This window comes from Lissotriton helveticus, chromosome 3_1, assembly GCF_964261635.1.
Source record: "Lissotriton helveticus chromosome 3_1, aLisHel1.1, whole genome shotgun sequence".
NCBI classification, from domain to species: domain Eukaryota; kingdom Metazoa; phylum Chordata; class Amphibia; order Caudata; family Salamandridae; genus Lissotriton; species Lissotriton helveticus.
In genome coordinates, this window is record NC_136061.1 from 177,797,477 (window position 1) to 177,818,317 (window position 20,841).

The 20,841-nt window shown below is 43.8% G+C and overlaps 1 protein-coding gene across 12 annotated transcripts in view; it reads right to left on the minus strand.

The window, feature by feature from the left end:
• Window positions 1–20,841, minus strand: part of METTL27 (methyltransferase like 27) — a 597,353-nt gene that overhangs the window by 343,994 nt on the left and 232,518 nt on the right. The gene's annotated exons all lie outside the window — the stretch shown is intronic.

Consider the following 20,841-nt stretch of genomic DNA (forward strand, 5'->3'; position numbering starts at 1 on the left):
GTTTAAGACTATGGTTTTAGTTTGTTCTTATGGACTGAGTTTGCGCAAAGAAAGAGGAAGCCAGTTTGATGCCTCTCTACTTTGGATAACTTAGGATGCAGTGATTGGCTGTGATATTTGAGGCGTGGTTCAAAGCCTCATGGGTATTGATGTTTTTACAATGTGTAGTTTTATTTTCATTGGCTGCTGTGTTCGCAGTAAAGAAATTGAGTAAGCATAATTCTCGCCTCCGTGTCCTTAATAAAATCTAAAATTCTTGTTGCGATAGCTGGAAAATGTTATATTCTGTCATGGGTTTCTAGCTCGGGTGATAGTTGGTCTACACAGGGGAGGATCCTCCATTGGAGCGAGAAGGGTCGCCCACTTAACCCACAGAAATGAAAAATAAATTAGTAATTCATTACCATTTTTTTTTCATCAGCCCATCCTGAACCGAGTGTCGGGGCTGGGCCTGCTGAGTGACAGCAGAGAGAGGTGGTGGCAGAGGGCTGACTTTGCACTGTTTAAAGTGCGCATGTCTCCAGCCAGACATGCACACTTTAAACCTCTTAACCTAGCTGCGTTAAGATAGCTGGGTTGAGAGCAAGTGCAGGCACTGAGAATGGCTGCTCACCCCAGTCAGGGCACTGCTCACATGCTGGTTAACAGCATGTTAGCAGGCCAGGATTGGTTGAAGAAGTTTGCTGGGGCCTGCACTGCAATACCAGCAGAAAAGGGCCGGAGTGAGGAGGCCGTCGTCTGTCACGATCCGTTTAGAGTTTTCTTTTTTGAATTTATTTTATTTTGTTTGTTCAGGCACACACCCACCCGTTTGCCCACCCCCCTTCCCCTCAGTAGATGCAAGCCGCCAATAGGTCTACACTAGGTAGCTGTGAGATGAGCGATAAAACCCTCAGTCATATGGTGGCACCGTGTAAGTTGGCAGGCCTGTCTGACAGTGGATGCCATGTTGATTTGACAAAAATGTTCAATTAAGATAGACCTGGGCCCCAGATGTACCAAGCGATTTTAAGATTGCAGAGGTCGAATTTGCACCTATCGACTGTAAATTGGCTTTTTAAAATGTACAATTCCCAAGTTGCTATTCGGTAATATGTTACCGAACTGCAATTTGGGTTTTAGAATAAATACATATTGATTCTTGGAAGGGGCGTGCATTTGGTATAAGTCCGTGAGCAAATTGTGGCCATTTTTACAGAATCGATTTTAATAGATTCCTAATGGGAAATCTGAATCTGCAAATCATTATTTGAAGAATGTTATGATTTCTTAATAGAAATCTTTGTACATCAGGCCCTGGAACTCAGAACTAAGGGCCAGATGCATGCTAAAAGTGGTTGCAATTTACGCACTAACTTTTAGTGAATTCAACAGTATTTTCATGTACTAATACGTAGGCTCACAAAATAACACATTGTAATGTGTTGCAATTTGACCTACCTCATGAATATTAAAGAGGTAGGTCAAAAATTGCAACGCTCTGCGATTCGCTGCCAAGGGATTCTGGCTGCTGGGGACAGCAGACAGGTATGTTGTGATTGGTTTTAAATAAAGCAATTAAAAAAAATGCAGCACATTTTCTTTAAAGGAAAATGGGATGTGTTTTTGAAAATAAGAACATTTTGTGAAACTATTTTTTAGGAGAAGGCAGTGGTCCATTGGACCACTGACTACTCCTAATTTTTATTTTCATTTTGGACCATTCACAAAGAGGAAAGGGTGTACTCAGGACACCTTTCCATTAGCAAACTGGTTACCACCGCCTTTGAGGTAATACATTAATGTTTTGCGACCGCATTTTACCAGCAAAACATTAATACATGCCATAAGGAATCGCTATTCAGAGCGTCCTAAACATGCCCCTTCAAAGCAGAGATTGCTTATTATTTCCTAAATCCATTAAGCGATTCAATAACATGTTACCGGATTGATAAATGGATTTAGTACATTAAAGACGCAATTTCTTGTCACAAACCCTGCAATTTACAGAATCGCAGGGTTTGTGAACAGAAAATCCTTTTGTATACCAGGTCCTAAGTTCCTGACTGGGCCTCATACTAGAACTGCTGTGGGATGACCAAAGAAGGCTAAGTAAAAAGCTGCATCAATGTCAACAAGAGTAAGACCGGTATGGCCAGGAGAGGTAAAAACAGAAAACTTTCACTGAGGTGCGTCTCTCAGTCTGGGAGAGGTAGGGTGATGAACTGAGTTTTTCTAATGATTGCCACGGTGTACTCATCAAACAAAGATGGTGTGGCAAACACGGTGGTGGAGGGGAGATTCGACATGGTGGTGTGGGAAGCTCGATTGTTTTGTTGAAATACCCCCCACACTTTTTACCTGTTTTTTTAGCAGCTTTGACTGAGGTGTACTTGGTTCCTACTAACCAGGTTCCCAATACCAGTGTTCTTTTCGTAAAACTACCATTGTTTCCATAATTGGCCCCGCTTTAACTCACATATAAGTCCCTAGCAAAAGGTACCCCTGGTATCAAGGACCTTGTGACTAATGGCTGCAGCACAAATTGTGCCACCCCAAGGGAGCCCTCACAGAGCACATGCACACTGCCACTGCAGCCTGCAAGTCTTGGTATAGAGAAAAGTGAAGAGTCGACATGGCACACATCACTATGTGCAATACCTACAGCACACTTCATGAGACATAGGTAAGTTACTCCTACAGCAGGCCTTACACCCCTAAGGCAGGGTGCAGTATACCTCATGTGAGGGCATGAATGCATGAGCAGATAAGTCCCTGTAATATCTAAGTCCATTCTTAGATATTGCAAGTGCCCAGGGAAGCCACACCGAGTACATGGACTGGGCACACATCATTACGAGTTTCCTAGCTCCATGATGGTGTCCCTGTACCCACATATGTTTGGTACCAAACATCTCGTCTTGATAAACCCACACGGATGCCAGTGGTAGATTTATCAAAACATGCACTCATGGGGCATCTCAGAGGTGTCCCCTGAAAACCTACCAACCTACTAATGTGTGTCTGATTGATCTCCACCAGCCTGCTACCTCTAGCAATGTTTCTGACCCCCTGAGGTGAGAGCCTTTTGCTCTCGTGGGCCAGAAACAAAGCCTGCTCTGGGTAAGGTGCTTCACACCTCTCCTATGCAGGAACAGGATAACAGAGCGGTGAGCCTCAAAGGGTTCCTGTCCTTTGTTCTGCGACAACTGGCCACTTCAGCTAGTGGAGTTGCCTTTCCCCTGCCCATGTCCCACTTTTTGGCGACAGGACTGGCGGGAAAACTAGTGAGAATAGTAGGTATGTCCACTCTCAGCCAGTGCCACCCCAAGCTGCCCTGAGCTGAAGTGAACCCCCCCCCCAGTTCAAATTCCTCCATAGTGTTTTGAGAGAAAGTAGTATTCTAAGGTCAGGGTATGCCCACTTCCCAGAGGAAGTGGTCATATAGAGGGTGTGAACACCCTGAATGTAGGTAGACCATTGGCTACTACCTGTCACTCTAGAACACCCCTAAATTCAATATTTAGTGGCCACCCCTGAACCCAATGACTCAGATCCTGATGACCTAAGAAGAAACGGACACAGAGCAGCCAGAAAAGCAGACATGACTGAAGAGAGCCCCATACTTGGCCCCAGCCATGATGGCCTGTCTGCAGCCCATGCCTCGTCTTGTAGTCCAGCAACCTCCAAAACCCTTGTAAGCCTGCCTGCCTTCGACAAAGACCCCTAAAGCACTGCAGACCTGTTCAAAAGCAACAACCTCCAAGCAAGGGGTCTGTGACCTAAAGATCCTTGAAACTCAACAACCGGTGCCACCTCTGTGTCCGACGCCTCCGGCCCAAGTCGAAGTGGCCCACCGGTACCAACAAGGTTCCCCAGCGCTCCTGAGCCCGAGTAGATCGTAGGATGACTCCTCCTGAAGTCCCCGACTTCTCCTGCAGCTTCTGCATGGAGACCCCCTAAACTGCGACCTGCTCCAGGAAGCCATTTCTGACATCAAAAGACACCCCTGCACTCGTCGGCCCTGGGCCTTGATGAAGTGGTTTCTTCTGACTGGCCTCCTGGCCTGAGCCTGCATCCCTTTTCCGATTTGATCATTCTCTGTTTATTTGTATTGGGCACCCGATGCTGTGTTTGCGCCCTGCACCCGGCCACCCCTGTGCCGCTTGTGGTGCACTGCTGGTGCTGCTTTAGACCTTGCCCAGTGCTTGCCTCAACCCCCGGAGACTGGTCTGCCAAGCCGCTGTTACTTGCCTGTATCAGCCTCTTTGCAATATCACAATTCTCCATTGATTTGTATCTGGCGCCCAATAGTGTGTTTCCACCCTGCACCTGGCTGCCCCTGTGGCGCTCGTGATGCACTGTTGGCACTGTTTTGAACCTTGCCTATTGCATGCAGACTGGATCGTAAGTCAATGTTACCTACCGGTGTGCTGAATGGTTTCTTTCTCCCAATGGCTAACACTGCCGAGCGAAAGAATTGCACTGTCTACTTTCTTATTGAGAAATATTTATATTGAAAAACGTATTTACCTGAAACAAAGTTCAAAGTTCTACAACATAAATATAATCAAGTATTATTTTCATAAATTGGTCTTGCATTTATTCATTGAGTGTGTGTCTCATTTATTGTCTCTGTGAGTACAACAAATACTAGGCACTACTCTTTGATAAGCACTAACTGCTTGCCCATATTACCACAAAAGAGAGCATTAGTATTATCCACTTTAGCCTCTGTAAAGCCTCTGGGGATCCACTGTAGTCTTTGCACACTATACCACTTTTTGGTATTGTATATAAAGAGCCAGCTTCCTACAGGTGGTAGGTCAGATGTTATAGGTGCTAGTGAGTGGGAGGCTGATTTTCTATAAAAGTAAACTATGTTCGTTGAACCATTAACTTATAGCACTGTGTTTTGCAACATGAAAGAATAAGCTGTGGTAAAAGAATACATACAATTAAGACCCATTGTATTGACCAGGGTCGGACTGGGACAAACAATAAGCCCGGGTCAGTTCTGAACTTGCAAAGAAACAATGTATGAGTATTTTGCAACCTATGGGAGACTGCATGCATTTGTGTTCACTACAGGCAATATTTTTGGTAATATCGGGGAAAGCAATAGTAAAAACAGACCCACTTGCTGATAAAAAAAATGGCGCACACACTGTTCTGTCCGAACAGCCTATCAATCACTGCCGGATTGAACAATAGGCCAGTCCAGGGGTCTTCAAACTGGTGGGGGGGCCTAGGAGGGCCTCAGGTGATCGGGGGTGGGGGGGACGCTCCGTGCTCTAGCCAAAAAAGCATTATGCTCTGAAATGGGCCATCAGTAACATCTTTTGTCATTTATATCCCAGGTGGGAGTATGTGTCAAAAGGGAAGGGACTCCAAATATTTGTCAAAAGTCCCAGCTACCCACTGTGAATACATTTAATAGATACAATTTAATTGAAAAATTGTGAAAAATTCTGAGGGGGCCCGATGATTTTCTTTTCAAGTGGGGGGCGGAGGGGCGGGAGTCATTAAAAAGTTTACAAGACCACACTAGGCTGGTATACAACCTTTACAACGCAACTTTTACCACGACCTACCATTACCACGCATTTTTTACAACGCAGGATCCATTACAACGCATACCATTACCACGCATGTATTTACAACGCAGGTACTTTTAAAACGCATACCATTACAACGTAAGTATTGGTAAGTATATTATTTTATTAAAAATATTATTTGGGTTTTTTGGTAAAGGGGTATTTTTAGGGTTCATGGTCACTTTTGGGTTTTTGGGTAAAGGGGTATTTTTAGGGTTCAGGGTCAGTTTTCAGTTTTTGGGTAAAGGGGTATTTTTAGGGTTTAGGGTCAGTTTTCAGTTTTTGGGTAAAGGGGTATTTTTAGGGTTTAGGGTCAGTTTTCAGTTTTTGGGTAAAGGGGTATTTTTAGGGTTTAGGGTCAGTTTTCAGTTTTTGGGTAAAGGGGTATTTTTAGGGTTTAGGGTCAGTTTTCAGTTTTTGGGTAAAGGGGTATTTTTAGGGTTCAGGGTCAGTTTTCAGTTTTTGGGTAAAGGGGTATTTTTAGGGTTCAGGGTCAGTTTTCAGTTTTTGGGTAAAGGGGTATTTTAGGGTTCAGGGTCAGTTTTCAGTTTTTGGGTAAAGGGGTATTTTTAGGGTTCAGGGTCAGTTTTCAGTTTTTAGGGTTCAGGGTCAGTTTTTAGTTTTTGGGTAAAGGGGTATTTTTAGGGTTCAGGGTCAGTTTTGGGTTTTTGGGTAAAGGGGCTTTTTTAGGGTTCAGGGTCAGTTTTGGGTTTTTGGGTAAAGGGGTATTTTTAGGGTTCAGGGTCAGTTTTGGGTTTTTGGGTAAAAGGAGTATTTTTTGGGTTCAGGGTCAGTTTTGGGTTTTTGGGTAAAAGGGTACAGGGTAAAAATTAAATATAATTAAATTTAAATTACATTAAATTAAATTGATTAAATTAAATTAAATTAATTAAATTAAATTACATTAAATTAAATTAAATTAAATTAAACTAAATTAATTAAATTAAATTAAATTAAATTAAATTAAATTACATTATATTAATTTTAATTAAATTAAATAATAAAAAATATTATATACTTACCAATACTTACGTTGTAATTGTGTGCGTTGTAAAGGTATATGCATTGTAAATACATGCGTGGTAATGGTATGCGTTGTAATGGATCCTGCGTTGTAAAAAATGCGTGGTAATGGTAGGCGTGGTAAAAGTATGCGTTGTAACGTCATACATCCCACTGGGCTAGTCAAACCTTGGGATTTACTGTTCTAATACTTCTGAGCCAGAAATTGCAAATATGTTTAAATGTGTGAATGTTGACTGGACAGTGTCCTGCACCATTACGTGTTCCTCCATCCCTCCCCATTCCTTTCAGGTTGCTATAATCTATTCTCAACTTGGTTATATAGATCAAGTGCTTCTCTCTTCAGAACCGCATATTAGGAATGCTTATATGTAGAAAGAATGTTCTGTGTAAAGTGCCATGGTGTTTGGTCCGCACTATAGCCGAAGATAAAATAGACAAAATAAATTTGTTAACAGCCTTCCTATTTTTAATTGGTAAAAGCTTGTGTTATGTTTTTTTTTATCCTTATTTTTCGTTTTCATGTTTTATAAACATGAACACAATAAACATATAGAAAAACCAAAGGTGGTGATGGACGGAGCGTTGAAAATACAAACACTCACCCCCAGTCAACTGATCTGGGTTTAATCCATCACCGTTCTTTAGCTCACTCCGCCACCCAGTTCAGACATGGCCATATGCAAATCAGTCTGACCCTGTGCCTCATGGGAACAGTCCAGCCCGAAATGCCAAGCCATGTCTTCCCTGGACCAGAATCAAGCTTCCCAGGACCGATTTCTGGCATTACAGCAGTCTTCAGCCAGGCTTGCTTGACTCCAGTGGCAAATTGAGGAAGGGACTCACGTCTGAGCATACCCTGCCAACTTAGGGCGAACAAAGAAAAACCAAAGGTGGTGATGGACGGAGCATTGAGAATACAAACACTCATCCCCAGTCAATTGATCTGGGTTTAATCCATCACCGTTCTTTAGCTCACTCCGCCACCCCAGTTCAGACATGGCCATATGCAAATCAGTCTGACCCTGTGCCTCATGGGAACAGTCCAGCCCGAACTGCCAAGCCATGTCTTCCCTGGCCTGGGGTGGCTGAGTGAGCTAAAGAATGGTGATGGATTAAACCCAGATCAGTTGACTGGGGGTGAGTGTTTGATTTGCTCAAACGCTCCATCCATCATCCCCTTTTGTATCGCTTTGTTCGCCCTATGTTGGCAGGGTATGCTCAGACGTGAGTCCCTTGCTCACTTGGCCACTGGATTCAAGATAGCCTGGCTGATGAGGATTATGAATCCGAAACCGGTCCCAGGATGCTTGTTTCCGGTTCAGGGAAGACATGGCTTGGCAGTTCGGGCTGGACTGTTCCCATGAGGCACAGGGTCAGACTGATTTGCATATGGCTATGTCTGAACTGGGGTGGCTGAGTGAGCTAAAGTATGGTGATGGATTAAACCCAGATCAGTTGACTGGGGTGTTTGATTTGCTCAAACGCTCCGTCCATCATCCCCTTTTGTATCGCTTTGTTCGCCCTAAGTTGGCAGGGTATGCTCAGACGTGAGTCCCTTGCTCACTTGGCCACTGGATTCAAGATAGCTTGGCTGATGAGGATTATGAATCCGAAACCGGTCCCAGGGTGCTTGTTTCCGGTCCAGGGAAGACATGGCTTGGCAGTTCGGGCTGGACTGTTCCCATGAGGCACAGGATCAGACTGATTTGCATATGGCCATGTCTGAACTGGGGTGGCTGAGTGAGCTAAAGAATGGTGATGGATTAAACCCAGATCAGTTGACTGGGGGTGAGTGTTTGATTTGCTCAAACGCTCCGTCCATCATCCCCTTTTGTATCACAATAAACATATATACAATCAGGAACAGAGGCAGGCAGCTGTGCAGGCATTTAACATTTAAAACTGCAGCTGAGAATCAGGTTAGTCATGTGTGTATGCATATCTATTAGGAGACAGAGGGTGCATCTGGCTTTCAAAGATAAAACTAAAAAATTGTCTTTTATAAATGGAGGGTAAGTGAACCACCCACACTAGTGGAATGAGAAAGAGACATGAACTGGTCGACGGTTGCAGAAAAGACCTTTTATGAGAATAGAGGCAGTCTCAAAAATGGGATCACATCTGGAGTGAGTAGAATGCACATAGGGGTCAGGTGTGTGCCCCAGCAATACCAAGAAATAGAACGTCCTTTGGGAGAGATGAGTGAGGGGGTAATAGTGCAAGCTCGTAATGGCAAGTTTTAGAACATAACTCACAAATGTCGGTACTGGCTGTAAACTATGTCCTGTATTATGATGTTGATTGAGTGGAGTGGTGTGGCTCACTGGTTAGAGGCGGCAGACCTGTAAGCAGAGAACGGCCCGGGACCAGGGTTCAATTCCCGACACGGCAGGGTCTTGGACCAGGGTCAACGGACTCGATAATTCTTGCCTCAGTGCCTACTCTAACCAGGGAACACACTCGGTAACTCTGGGCATTAAGCTTGCCTCATCTCTACAACGGCCCCCCACAGACGCCGGGGATGCCTGGTTTCACCATGGAGATACCCAGAAAGGGACCATCTCACAGGGAAAACCAGGACGGGTTCCTCAGCGATCTACAGCGCCAGGACACTCGGATAGAGTAACAGTGTGCTTTACAAGAATCCCACATTGCTTTATCATCAATTGAGTATTGATGAATACCAATAAAAAGAGTGTTAAAAAAATGGTCTATTATGTGGACAGAATTATGCGCAAGAATCGAAATTGGGGTGCTCAACACATATTTAAGTCATGCTTCGTGTTATCTTAATCAGAAGCATCAGAGTCCAGCGGTAGTAGGTAATAACGTAGTGGGTGCCAAATGTCTTTGGGTCACGACATGGTGGGCTGCAGGCATGCGTATACTTCACTGGTGCTGTCACAATAGATCATATCTTTCAACCAGTTGGAATCAGCGGGGCAACGTCTACTACCCCAGCACATCGCAAGTCTTTGTTTTGCAAGTAGTGGTGTTATAATGGTGAATATGCGTGTATTAGGTGAGATGTCCTTGACGTAGACAAGCAAGCCCTGTAGGGGATCAGGCATCGGTGTATTACCAGTCATGGTGGAAACAAGGATCAGAATTTTCGTCCAGTAAATTTAAATAGTTGCAAAGTGGTTTCTAAATGTCACCTGAACCCCCAGATGGCAAATACTCTACTATATTACATATGTGACCCATTGTGAATTATTTTATATCACAAGTTAATTTTGGAGTTGTTAGCTTGAAAAATACATTTATTTCAAAGTGCAGATAACAATATGCGCTAATTGGATTTAGGCTGTTTGTTCCAAAGGGTCACATTAAATATTTTTTTATATTTCACAGGTCTCCATGAATTTTGGGTTTTATAGCACTTTACTTTGTGAAATAAAAGAAGACAAAGAGAGAGAGCAAAGGGGAGAGAGAGGGAATGAATACATATATACAAACTACACTTAGTCAACCGAGAAAGGTTATTGTTAAAGGGTCATTTAAGCGCGACGAGGACAGAGTGAGGGGTGATACACAGATATTCATACCAGAAGAAACAGCACAACGCCCAGCAGTCAGATTCCTAATGTTGTTGGCAACTACTGCTTCTTTCATTAGTTTTCTCCTATTTCGCTGATCCTGTTCTGGCTTTATTTCTCTCTATATACCGTTTACAAGTTCCAGATGTAGTCTTGCGTTTTTACCCTGTAAATGAACACTGACACCAGCTTTGTTGGTTATGAAATTGTCAGACTCTGCCTGCCAATGGGGAGGATTGGCTGGACATGAGCCCACAGGAGGGCAGTAGTGCAGACGAGGCATTATGTGATCAATCATACTTAACAAAAAACAAACTCGTATAGTAATAAACATTCAAAATATTTGTGTTCTGTGGACGAAGTCTGCACTTAACTGTGTGAAGTCAGATTTACAGGTGATGTACAGGCTCTCTGTGTCCACTTCATTTGACTCCGAGAAGAAGAGTGACCAGCTAGCATGTTGGTAGTAGTACAGACCAATGTTCCCTCTAATTGTTTTCCTCTGTGTGCGGCAGACTAAGGTCTCTGTGTGCTGTAGCCAAGGCTATCTGCGCCAAGAACCCGACTGCACGTGTAGACCAGGGCTTTAAGTGGGATGAAAAAACGAGGGGGTTTCTCAAAGGGGCGTGACCAATGCAATTAAGGGCGTGGCTTAAAAGCAATTAAGCAAAAAATCTGTGCTTAGCATAGTGTGCTGCCCGACTGATATTTTGCTTCTTCTGTCATTGCATCCGGATATATAATACAAGTAACATTACATCTACAAGAAGCCAGAACTATTGGCTTTGTCAGTGGTTGTTTGTTGCATAAAGTTGTATATAATATTGAAAATGCTACCGCTCTTGTGGTAGAGGTTTTGGCTTAATGCTAAAGGTGCCAATTTAGGAGATGGGTTTTGTGTCTCGGATCAGATTAACATCCTGTGATTCTCGGCAAATCAATTAATCTCCCCATGCATACAAATCAATAAATAAATCATGTAAATTGCTCCATTACTTTTGGGTTGAGTTCGCACTATATAAAACTTGCTGCATTTCTTTTCTAATTGCGGGCTGATGGTTTGTCTTTTGAAATAATGTATGTTTAATGCAGCCCATGACTGACGCTGTGATCAGGCGAACAACTAGACCTGAACTTCGGGGGGCTAACACTCATAGCCAGGGCTGGCCCTAGCACTGGTTGTACACTGTGCAACAGTGTTTTATAGTGACCCGTCCCCCATTTCCTCCTTCTTTATTAATTCCCACACTACCACTCACCAACAATGCACCTCATCTCTCTATATCACCTTTCTGAAAAACATTGCAATTTTTAATAGCGCTGCTCATAGTTTACTTACACTTAATTTTGTGATCTGCATTGTACATGTTCTTTGTAGCAGGCACATTAACCCTTTGCGCTGTGTGGGTGGCAGGAGTGCCCATGTCAGTGCACAGTGAGCGATGCCACAGCATGAGAGTAGGGTAAGAGGAGTGACTGCAGGGTGAATGAGGTGACCATATGAATTTGGGTGCGAATATAAGTACAGAGTGGGACAAATGAATGCATGGTTAGTGATGGGCTTGTTTGAGTGAGATTGCAGACTGAGCAGTGAGGGGGAAATAAGAGTGAAGTGCCACATGAGTGCAGGGTGAGTAGTGTGCTTGTGTGACAGCAGGGCGAGAGACAGGGTGAACAACACAAGTGCAGAGTGATCACTGTGAGTGCGGGTGCGCGGGTGAATGGTGTGAGTGCATGGTGATCAGTGTGAGTGCACTGTCATCGCTGTGAGTGCAGAGTGAGCGTGAAAGTGAAGGGCGAGAATGAGGAGCAAGTTGTCTGAATGCAGGGTGCAATCCCAGACACCTGAAGTAACTCAACTTGTTATTGACGGCGACGTAGGGTTCCAGATATAAGTTAAACTATTGATATAATGGCATTAATCAGGGATGAGGGTGGAGGAAATAAATAATGTGCTGATCCTGCAACAAACTTCCAGTCGTCTGATTCAGGTCGCCAGCTCATTATGTTGATGTCCCAGACGGTACAAGAAAAGCAGTCAGCTAAAGCCGTATTTTCAGCACTTACCTATGCATGCGTCGAACAGCAAATATAAATAGAAAACACTTTTGTGTTCTAGGGCTGCCTGAATGATCCATGGCTGATAATTAAGGGGGAGTAACGGGGGTGAGGGGGTCTGAAACCCTTGTTTAGCCAAGTTTAAAAGCACATTGTGCTTATAAACTTGCTGCATTTCTTTTCTTACTGCAGCATGGCGGGCTAATAGTGGGCCTGTTTGAACGATTTATGTTAATCACAGCATCTGTCATGAGCTGCATCTAACATAAATACTTTCAAAAGGCAAACAATCAGCCCCACATCAGCGCTCAATAAATGTATCAAATTTAAAAGTGCTTTCAGATGATTCTGAAAGCACACCTCGTTTGTGTTTAGATGATTCTGAAAGCACACCTCATTCGTGTTTGTAGACTTCATACTTTCCTTTCTAAATGGAGTGCGGCTGTGGCACTGATTGTTTGCCTTTTGAAAGTATTTATGTTAAATGCAGCCCTTGACAGGTGCTTTGTTTAACATAAATACTTTCAAAACGCCCACAATCAGCCCCGCAGCTGTTCTCTAGTTACTAAAGAAAAGCAGCAAGTGAAAGAGCATTTTCTCCCTTTGGGAACACGAATGCCCTCCCAGGATGTGCTGTGTGGGTGCACTTCACACACAGCACTATGTGCTCAGGAGGACAGAGGTGCGCGCGCACAGGCGCTCTCCTTACAGGGAATAGTGCTACAGACACATTTACCCAAAGTTAATTCCATTAAGGACACAGAGGTGAGGATTATGCTGTACTGTTGTCACTTTTTATTATACAGCAGCCATGTTAAGCAACAAACATAGACTTAATTTCCCATAAAACCCTGGGAAAATGTCAACAGTTTAACATTAAGTCAATGTCCAATCAACAGTATTAGGGATATTTTTATCGTCCTTAGTCCCTGTTGCTGCCTCCTCTTTCTTTCGGTGGCAGGAATCGATTAACGTTGTCTTAAGTCTTATTTAGCCCCCTCAGATTCTGAAGGAAGAATAAACAGATACGAGTGAAAATCCCATACCTGTGACTTTGTAACAGGTTATCTAGAACCTTGAAATAACACCAACAAATGTATCCATCACACAGTCCATATGGTACCAAAATCGAACGTACAGTAATACCCAGCTTTACGAAAGCATCCCATCCTAGGGAGGGCGTAGTTAAATTCAGCAAAGGGTGACCTAATCCACACCTCCATTATCCTTAATGGAATTGAAACATTCCGTTACGTTATCTAGAACATGTTTCATTTTATGATAGCGCCGAAGGCAAGGATTATGCTGGTTTAAAGCTTCTCCCCAATCAGCTTTTCAATGCTATTGGCTCACTTAAAGTAGAACCTCTTGAAGGTATAATCAGAAGACCAGTCTGCTGCAATGAGAATATATTCCAGGCGAGCCCTGAGAGGGAAAGCTTTTGAAGCCATGGCTCCTTTAGCAGAGTGAGCATCAAATATTGTAGCATCAATGCCAGCTCTATGCACAAACTAATCACCAGTAAGGGTGTCACATGATGAAGATGATCTGCCTCTGGCGCTGGGGATGGAACTGTGAGCCCCGCACTTCAGAGTTGGCCGCCCTGGTCGCTGTGCCAACCCGATGATAAGCGTGGAGACCACCCTGTATGTTCCCCTGAGAGCAATCTAAAGTTATCTCTCACCATGTGAACGGATATCTGCCGTCATTGTCTCGTAGTTCTTAATACACCGCACTACACAAAGTTTTAGGGAATCTGAAAAGGAAGGGTAAGAAATCACACGTGAATTACATTTAGTATGATGTGAAACATGAAAAGTAGCCTGGTCTGGGGTGAAACTCTGTCCATAATATCCAGTGTTCTGACATTGGAAATCCTTCAACAAGATATCTAGCATAGCAGGGTAGCCATTTGGCTGACATCTCCTTCCTTTAAACATTCCTATTGCACTGCCATTACAAGAAAAAGTTGAGGACCTTATTGGCATCCCACAGTGTTGAGTATCTAGGTTCTGGAGAAAGGGCTAACCGGATGCCCTGTAGGAGTTTTCTTATCAAGGGGTGTTCTCCCACCGGATGATCACCTATTGGTGTATTACCTGCCGATATCGCTGACCTCAAGGTGTTGATGGATGCACAGGTCTGACCCTCAGGGGCTGGGGAGGCGAGAAATCTCAAGATATGGACAATCTGCCCCCCAACGGATCCAGGTGTTGTTGGTGACACCAGGCAAGCTATCAAGCACATGCTTATCTATACCATTTGATAGTACAGCCAGCATGTGCCCTAGAGAGGAAGAATGCAGCATGGCTCGGAATCCCTGGGACCTTCCAGCATTCCCTGTAATCCTCCATGCCATGAGAGGTAGAGACCCCTTCAGCACTAGCTGATGACGGTTCCCCTCTAGATCCTGGAGGAGATCCGGAAAGAGGGGTAGATGCATTGGAAAATCCTAAGAAAGTTTGAGTAGAACCCGATACCAGTCTTGCAATTTTTAAATCGGGGTCACCTAAACCATTTACGCCTTCTGTTTCTGTACCTGTGCCGAGAGGTGCATTATCGCAAATGGGGGAAAGGTGTATCCCTGTTCTGGGAACTAGTCCTGGAGAAAAGCATCTGTGACTACTGCTTTGGGGTCTGACCGCCAACTGAGGTACCTGAGGAGATGGTGGTCCAGACAAGATTTAAAGAGGTCCACCGAGAATAAACCTCATTTGGTCTGAGGGCCCTCGTAGACCAACGGGTGTAACTGCGAAAGATTTGCATCTTTTAGATGTCGGGAATGCCAATCAGCTACATGGTTGGATCTTCCTAGAAGGCAGCAATCCCAGAAATTTCTGGCCAAGTTCGAGAGGCTCTTGGATCGAGTGCCCCCTACATGATTTACATAGCGCACTGCTGCTACGTTGTTCATCTTGACCAGGACACAACATTTGGTTTGGCTTTCGGTCCAGCACCTGACTGTGAAGTACCCGGCCAGGAGCTTGACATAGTTGATGGGCAGAGATTTTTCATGAGAGGACCATCTTTCTTCATTGGAGAATTCCCCACATCTCACATCCCAGCCTGTGCGGCTAGCATCTGGTTCTATGACTAGAATTCGCCCAGCCATTTCACGCTTCCATGTGGGCAAGCCACCATTGTATCTCTTCCTTGGTTTCTTACATTAACAGGACTACTTGAGAGTACATGAGCCCTTTCCGGAACTGGAACGCCTTGAGTTGTTGCAGCGCCCGATAGTGAAGTGGCCCCAGAAAGGTGGCCTTGATTGAGTAGGACAGCAATCCCTCCACCCTCGCTATTTGACGTAGGGAAGTGGATGTTTTGGCCATCATCTGGCGCATTTCGTGGCTGATTTTGTTTATTTTCGTGGAAGGAAGGCTAAAAGTGGCTCAAACCAGGTCCACTTGGAAACCCAGGAACACCAAAGATCGAGGACTGACTTATGTTGGCTGATAATGAAGCCAAGGGACTTCAGCGGGGAGATCGCCATCTGAAGTTGCACTAAGAGATTCCAGGAGCACTGGTCCATCAGGAGAAGATCATCTACGTAAACGATGAGGTGGACGCCCCAAGCCCTGAAGACTTCTACCACTGGGCGCATTATTTTAGTAAAAAACCATAGGGCAGATGACAAGCCAAATGGGAGAGTGGAAAATTCGAATGACCGCCCCACAACTGAAACTGGAGGAATCGACAGTGGTGCAAAAAAATCCAGATGGTCAGATAAGTGTCCTTGAGGTAGAGGTGCATCATCTAATCGTTGGGTTGAAAGAGATCCCTCAAGAGGTACATACCCTCCATTATGAAGTGGCGATAAATCAGCCACTAGTTGAATTCCTTTAGATTGAGTTACGGCAGTTGGCCACCCTACGATCAGCAGTTGTCCATCATGAAGAGATTACTGAGAAACCCTGCTGGGCGAGGAGATGTCTATATAATCGCCACTTTGTGGAGTAATTACACTATCTCTGTATCTACCAGTGTGTGACATCTGCAGCCAAAAAAAACAGCGGGATAGGAAACCTCCTTTGAATAGGTGAGACGTAGAATTCTATGCAGAGACCTTGTACGGTTTGCAGTACCCAAGCATCTGTAGTGGTAGCCGCGTAATTATGAACAAACCCCTGTAGCCTGCCCACCAAGCACTGATGCAAGAAAAGATGCACACTCACCTTGATTTGAACCTTGAAGGCCACCCTCTCTGTGGCCTCCACTTGAGCCCCAAATTTGGGGATTACCTCTGGTTGGGTAGAAGTTACCAAATGTTGAGACATCCTTGTACTGCCCTTGTCTTTTGCTGTAGACTCTGCCGGGGGCTGGAGGGTGAGAGCAGCTGGCCAAGGGCCCTCTGACTCAGCCAAATCCAGAGCATGAAGACTCATTTGATAGGCACCTGGACCTTGTCTAACAAGTTGAACGTCGCTACGATTTTGCCTAGTTCAAGAATCAATGGGTCGTCAAACAGCCCACCCTGGGGAATTGGGGCAGTTTCTGATGGGAATGGCACACTTGGACCTGGGAATTATATTTAACTATAATGGTAAATTTAACCCCCAAAAACTGGATATCATCAGGAAGGCAAACGCATTGACGGGTGCGTTTGGGATAATCAAAAATTCTACAAGTAACTTATCTTATCTCCCCCTCCCTAAAGTGATATCGGCAAAATTGTTGCCTTCCTTATCTTATGGCAGTGAGGCTCTAGACGGAAAAGACGCAATAATCATTAATATTGCTATTGCAAAAACTTTCCGCGCCATATTTTGCTTACCAACAAATGCCTCACAAGCGCAAGTGAGGTTGGAATTCGGTTTGAACAACCAATTATACGCACGGAAGGGCCATATAATGGAGTGGAGAAGTGTGGCTCACTGGTTAGAGGAGGCAGACCTGGCAGCAGAGGTCAGCCCGGGACCAGGGTTCAATTCACGGCTCGGCGGGGTCTTGAGTCCTAAAATATCCATGGACTCGACAATTCTCGCTCCGGTGCCTACTCGATTCACGGGTTCACACTCTGCGACTCTGGGCAATAGCTTGCTTAATCTCCACAACGCCCCTCGCGGCGGGATGCCTGGCTTTCACCTTGTGGATACCCTGCCGGGGTTATCTCACAGGGGAATACAAGGACGGGTTCCCTAAGCAAGCGCTTATAAACCGCTTGGTGATTTGCGCTATATAAATTCCTGTACATTTACATTTACATATAATTAAGGTATGGAATAGAGTAAAAAATGATAAGGAGAACTTAATTTCGCAGCTTTTATGGAAGGAAATCGAGGGTAATAAAAAATTATCTGCGTGGAAATATCTGGACAACGCTTTAGATGAACTTGGAGTTAGAGGGATCTAGACCACTACTGTAGCCCAGGAATCCTTCAAAAAAGTTGTGAATAAATCAACGGTTTACTTATCATTGATAACAGATAAAGAGACCCTCGTTAAAAGGAAACACGCCTGGTCCATAATAAACGGCTACAAAAAAAAGAGGTCTCAGCAGTATCTGGACACGGCATGGTCGTGGAGAAGCATGAATATGTTTTCTAACGCTCGATTTGGAATATGGCCAGGAGAATCACATGCACTACCTTGGAAAAAACTCAAAAATAACATACTGTGTCGGTTGTGCAAAATTGGTGAGGAAAATATCTTACATCTCCTGTGCATCTGTCCAGAACTAAAAAATGAAAGATTAACTTTATTAAAAAGGTTATTCAATGAAAGACTGATAAGAACTTGTAGACAAGCACTGATTCGATGTCTCTGTCCAGATGATCTACCCATTAATTCTGCTTTCGCAAAATTCTTAACAATTGCACTGAAAAAATTAGAACACCAAAACATTGTTTTCTAAAATAATTATATTTGCTGTTAACTTTTAAACATATGTACTCACTTTATTTTTGTTTTTTAAAAAGTGTTTCAAAATGCTTCTTTATAAATTTACCGTTAGTCGGAAATAATTTTTTTTTAACAAAGTAATGTAACTAAATGTACATATTTGACTATTCGTTAGTTGTAAAGATTTTAATTAATCAATCAATAAAGTACTACTACTACAGTGATGAAACAAGGTCCCCCAGTTTGAGGTCTATCTTTATGAGGAGTGAACGGTGCCTCTCTGTTGAGATGGTGCAGCTTGCATTCTCCAAAAAGATAATGGCTCGTTGGGCCCACCCTAACAATACACCTGGCGAGGTCACAGTTATCGACGTTGTGGCATCGTCTGCCATGTGTAAGATGCAGGTCACTGGGTGAGATAAGTTAAGTAGTCAGTCAATAACTTTTATTCGGCCAATGTAGGCCAAAAAACGACATACAATCACCTACAAGTCAGATTGTATCACAGCTATGCATACAGACATATCTTGACATAATTGTGCAGACAAATATATAAAACATGAACGTGGCACAAGGTAAAAACATTTACAATTTCATTAACATGGATATGAAGCTTCCCATGATATGGTGCGCAAAATCCAAGTTAAAAGGAAAAACATCTAAAAAAGTAATGGCTATAAATAACCAGTATAGTGGTTCATCCTAATAAAAATCTGACAACAAAAACCTCTCATTTAGGGTCCACTATGTTAGCAGGAAATAATCTGGGCCACATAGGACCATTAATCTAGTTATATCAATTAAGAACCAATGTAAAAATTACTATATGGCACTAGTCATAGGCAACATACAACAATTGTGTAAAGTGCAAATGAATCATTACAGTACCAGATACATGAAGTGCAAATGCAAGGTCTTCCCCTGTACTAGCCGTCATTGGCGCTGTCTATTGTGATTGAAAATAACCTCTAATCAGTAAATAGCTTTTTCCTGTGTCTCAGGGGTCTGGTGAGGAAACTTGCCACCCCAAAGCAAACTGTAGGGGAAGACAGCATTTGTTAGTACATCATAGCTGGTCTTACTTGTGCAAATTGATTGTTTCCTACCAGCGGGAGGATGTATCTCGAAACTTAATGCCTGATAAAAATCACAAAAACACATAAAGTGTGAATGTCTTGATCAGTTATCACAGTGACACTGTTTTAAATCACCCAGTTTATGAAATTCTTTGGGAATGGCTAAAAACCGGTGAATTAAGTTAATCCTGAACCTTGTTAATAAAAAATGATGGTTGGTATTGGTAACAAATGACAAATAGGGTTCCCCAAGGGGGCATGTTTTCAACAGAATGTATTGTGTTACTGTGGGTTCGAGCAACTCTCGATCCTCTCTTTCGCATTGCCACCTAGTTAGGAACATATTTTTTTATATCCTGCATCTCTCCTGGCCATAGTTGTCTATGGTTGGTCAACAGATTTATACAACCCACGCTATTCAGCATCAACTTGTGCACCAGTAAGTGATCTACAGTCCTCAATCACAAGCTGATTTAAATTAAGAGCTGTGCTAGACCAAATTCTAAACCACAGCAAAATAGGTGCAAGTGCAATGAGGTCAGTGATGTAACCTAGACCCTCATGAACTAAGAATGTTGGGGTACTGGTGGGAACGGCGAGGAGACTACGCAGGAATTTATTTTCAATTGCCTGGAACTTCCCAACATCTTTGTACCTTCAGACGTCGCACCCACAGGTTTCCATTGGAAGGCTCTTCTCAGGGTACACCTTTACCATAGCTTGCACCGGTTTGGCCTCAAGCCTCTTGGCAAAGTCCATAGTTGCAGCTACTGCCCTCCATATGTCTAGTAGCCTATCCTGACAAGCCCTCCAGGATGTGTCTATACCTATCTTAGGGTCCGTATGTATTTCCCTAGGTGCCCATGCGTTTGTCAATGTCTGGGAGTCAGCACCACCTTATCGCCTAGAGATGTGCGGGGGTACTTCACCCCAAGGCACTTGCAGATCTCCATATCCACCTGCTTGTGCAGTCGTCCCCGACATAGGTTGTGACTTTTCCCACCGGGGCCCATTTCGATGTGTGAGGAGCTGATCAGGGTCTAGCATATGAGAGATCCCTGAGGAGCATTGCCTGCTGGCATGTTACCATTAGGTTGGTGGAGAGAGGGTTGTCATGGGCAGGACGCCGTATCTGGCTCCACATCTGAGCCAGAGGAAGAGTCAGTGTCTATGGGGGGTAGTAACCTCAATGGGTTGGATCCAGAGTTCCAGGAATTGGGAAATCTAGAGCTAAATGCCGAGACTGGTCCGGGAAGGCCCTCATCAGGTTATTTGAAAGCATCCAGGTCGGCGCCGGGGGTGGGTTCCCTCTTGCATTTCGGGTGTGGTGTAGGCTAGTCAGCCCACTGGGCTATACATATGTATGTGTGTGTATATAAAATATAATATATATATATGTATATGTATATATATATATATATATATATATATATATATATATATATATATACATATATATATTCTGCTTCCTCAAATCGCCTCAATCTCTGCACTCATGGGCGGGTGCTCTGTGCGCAAAGGCGAGATTGCGCATCCATATTAAAGCTGCAAGGTACGAAGAATACCAGCACTCAAGGGAGCAGTTTCTACCCAGATTTTATTTTGGTACAAATATGCAAAGACACTTTTCGGCTACCACCTTTCTAAGGCCTCATGTTTGTTCAGTGGGTGATCTCAATAATACTCTGCCCAACCTGCGTGACATTGAAGAGACCTATATGGAGG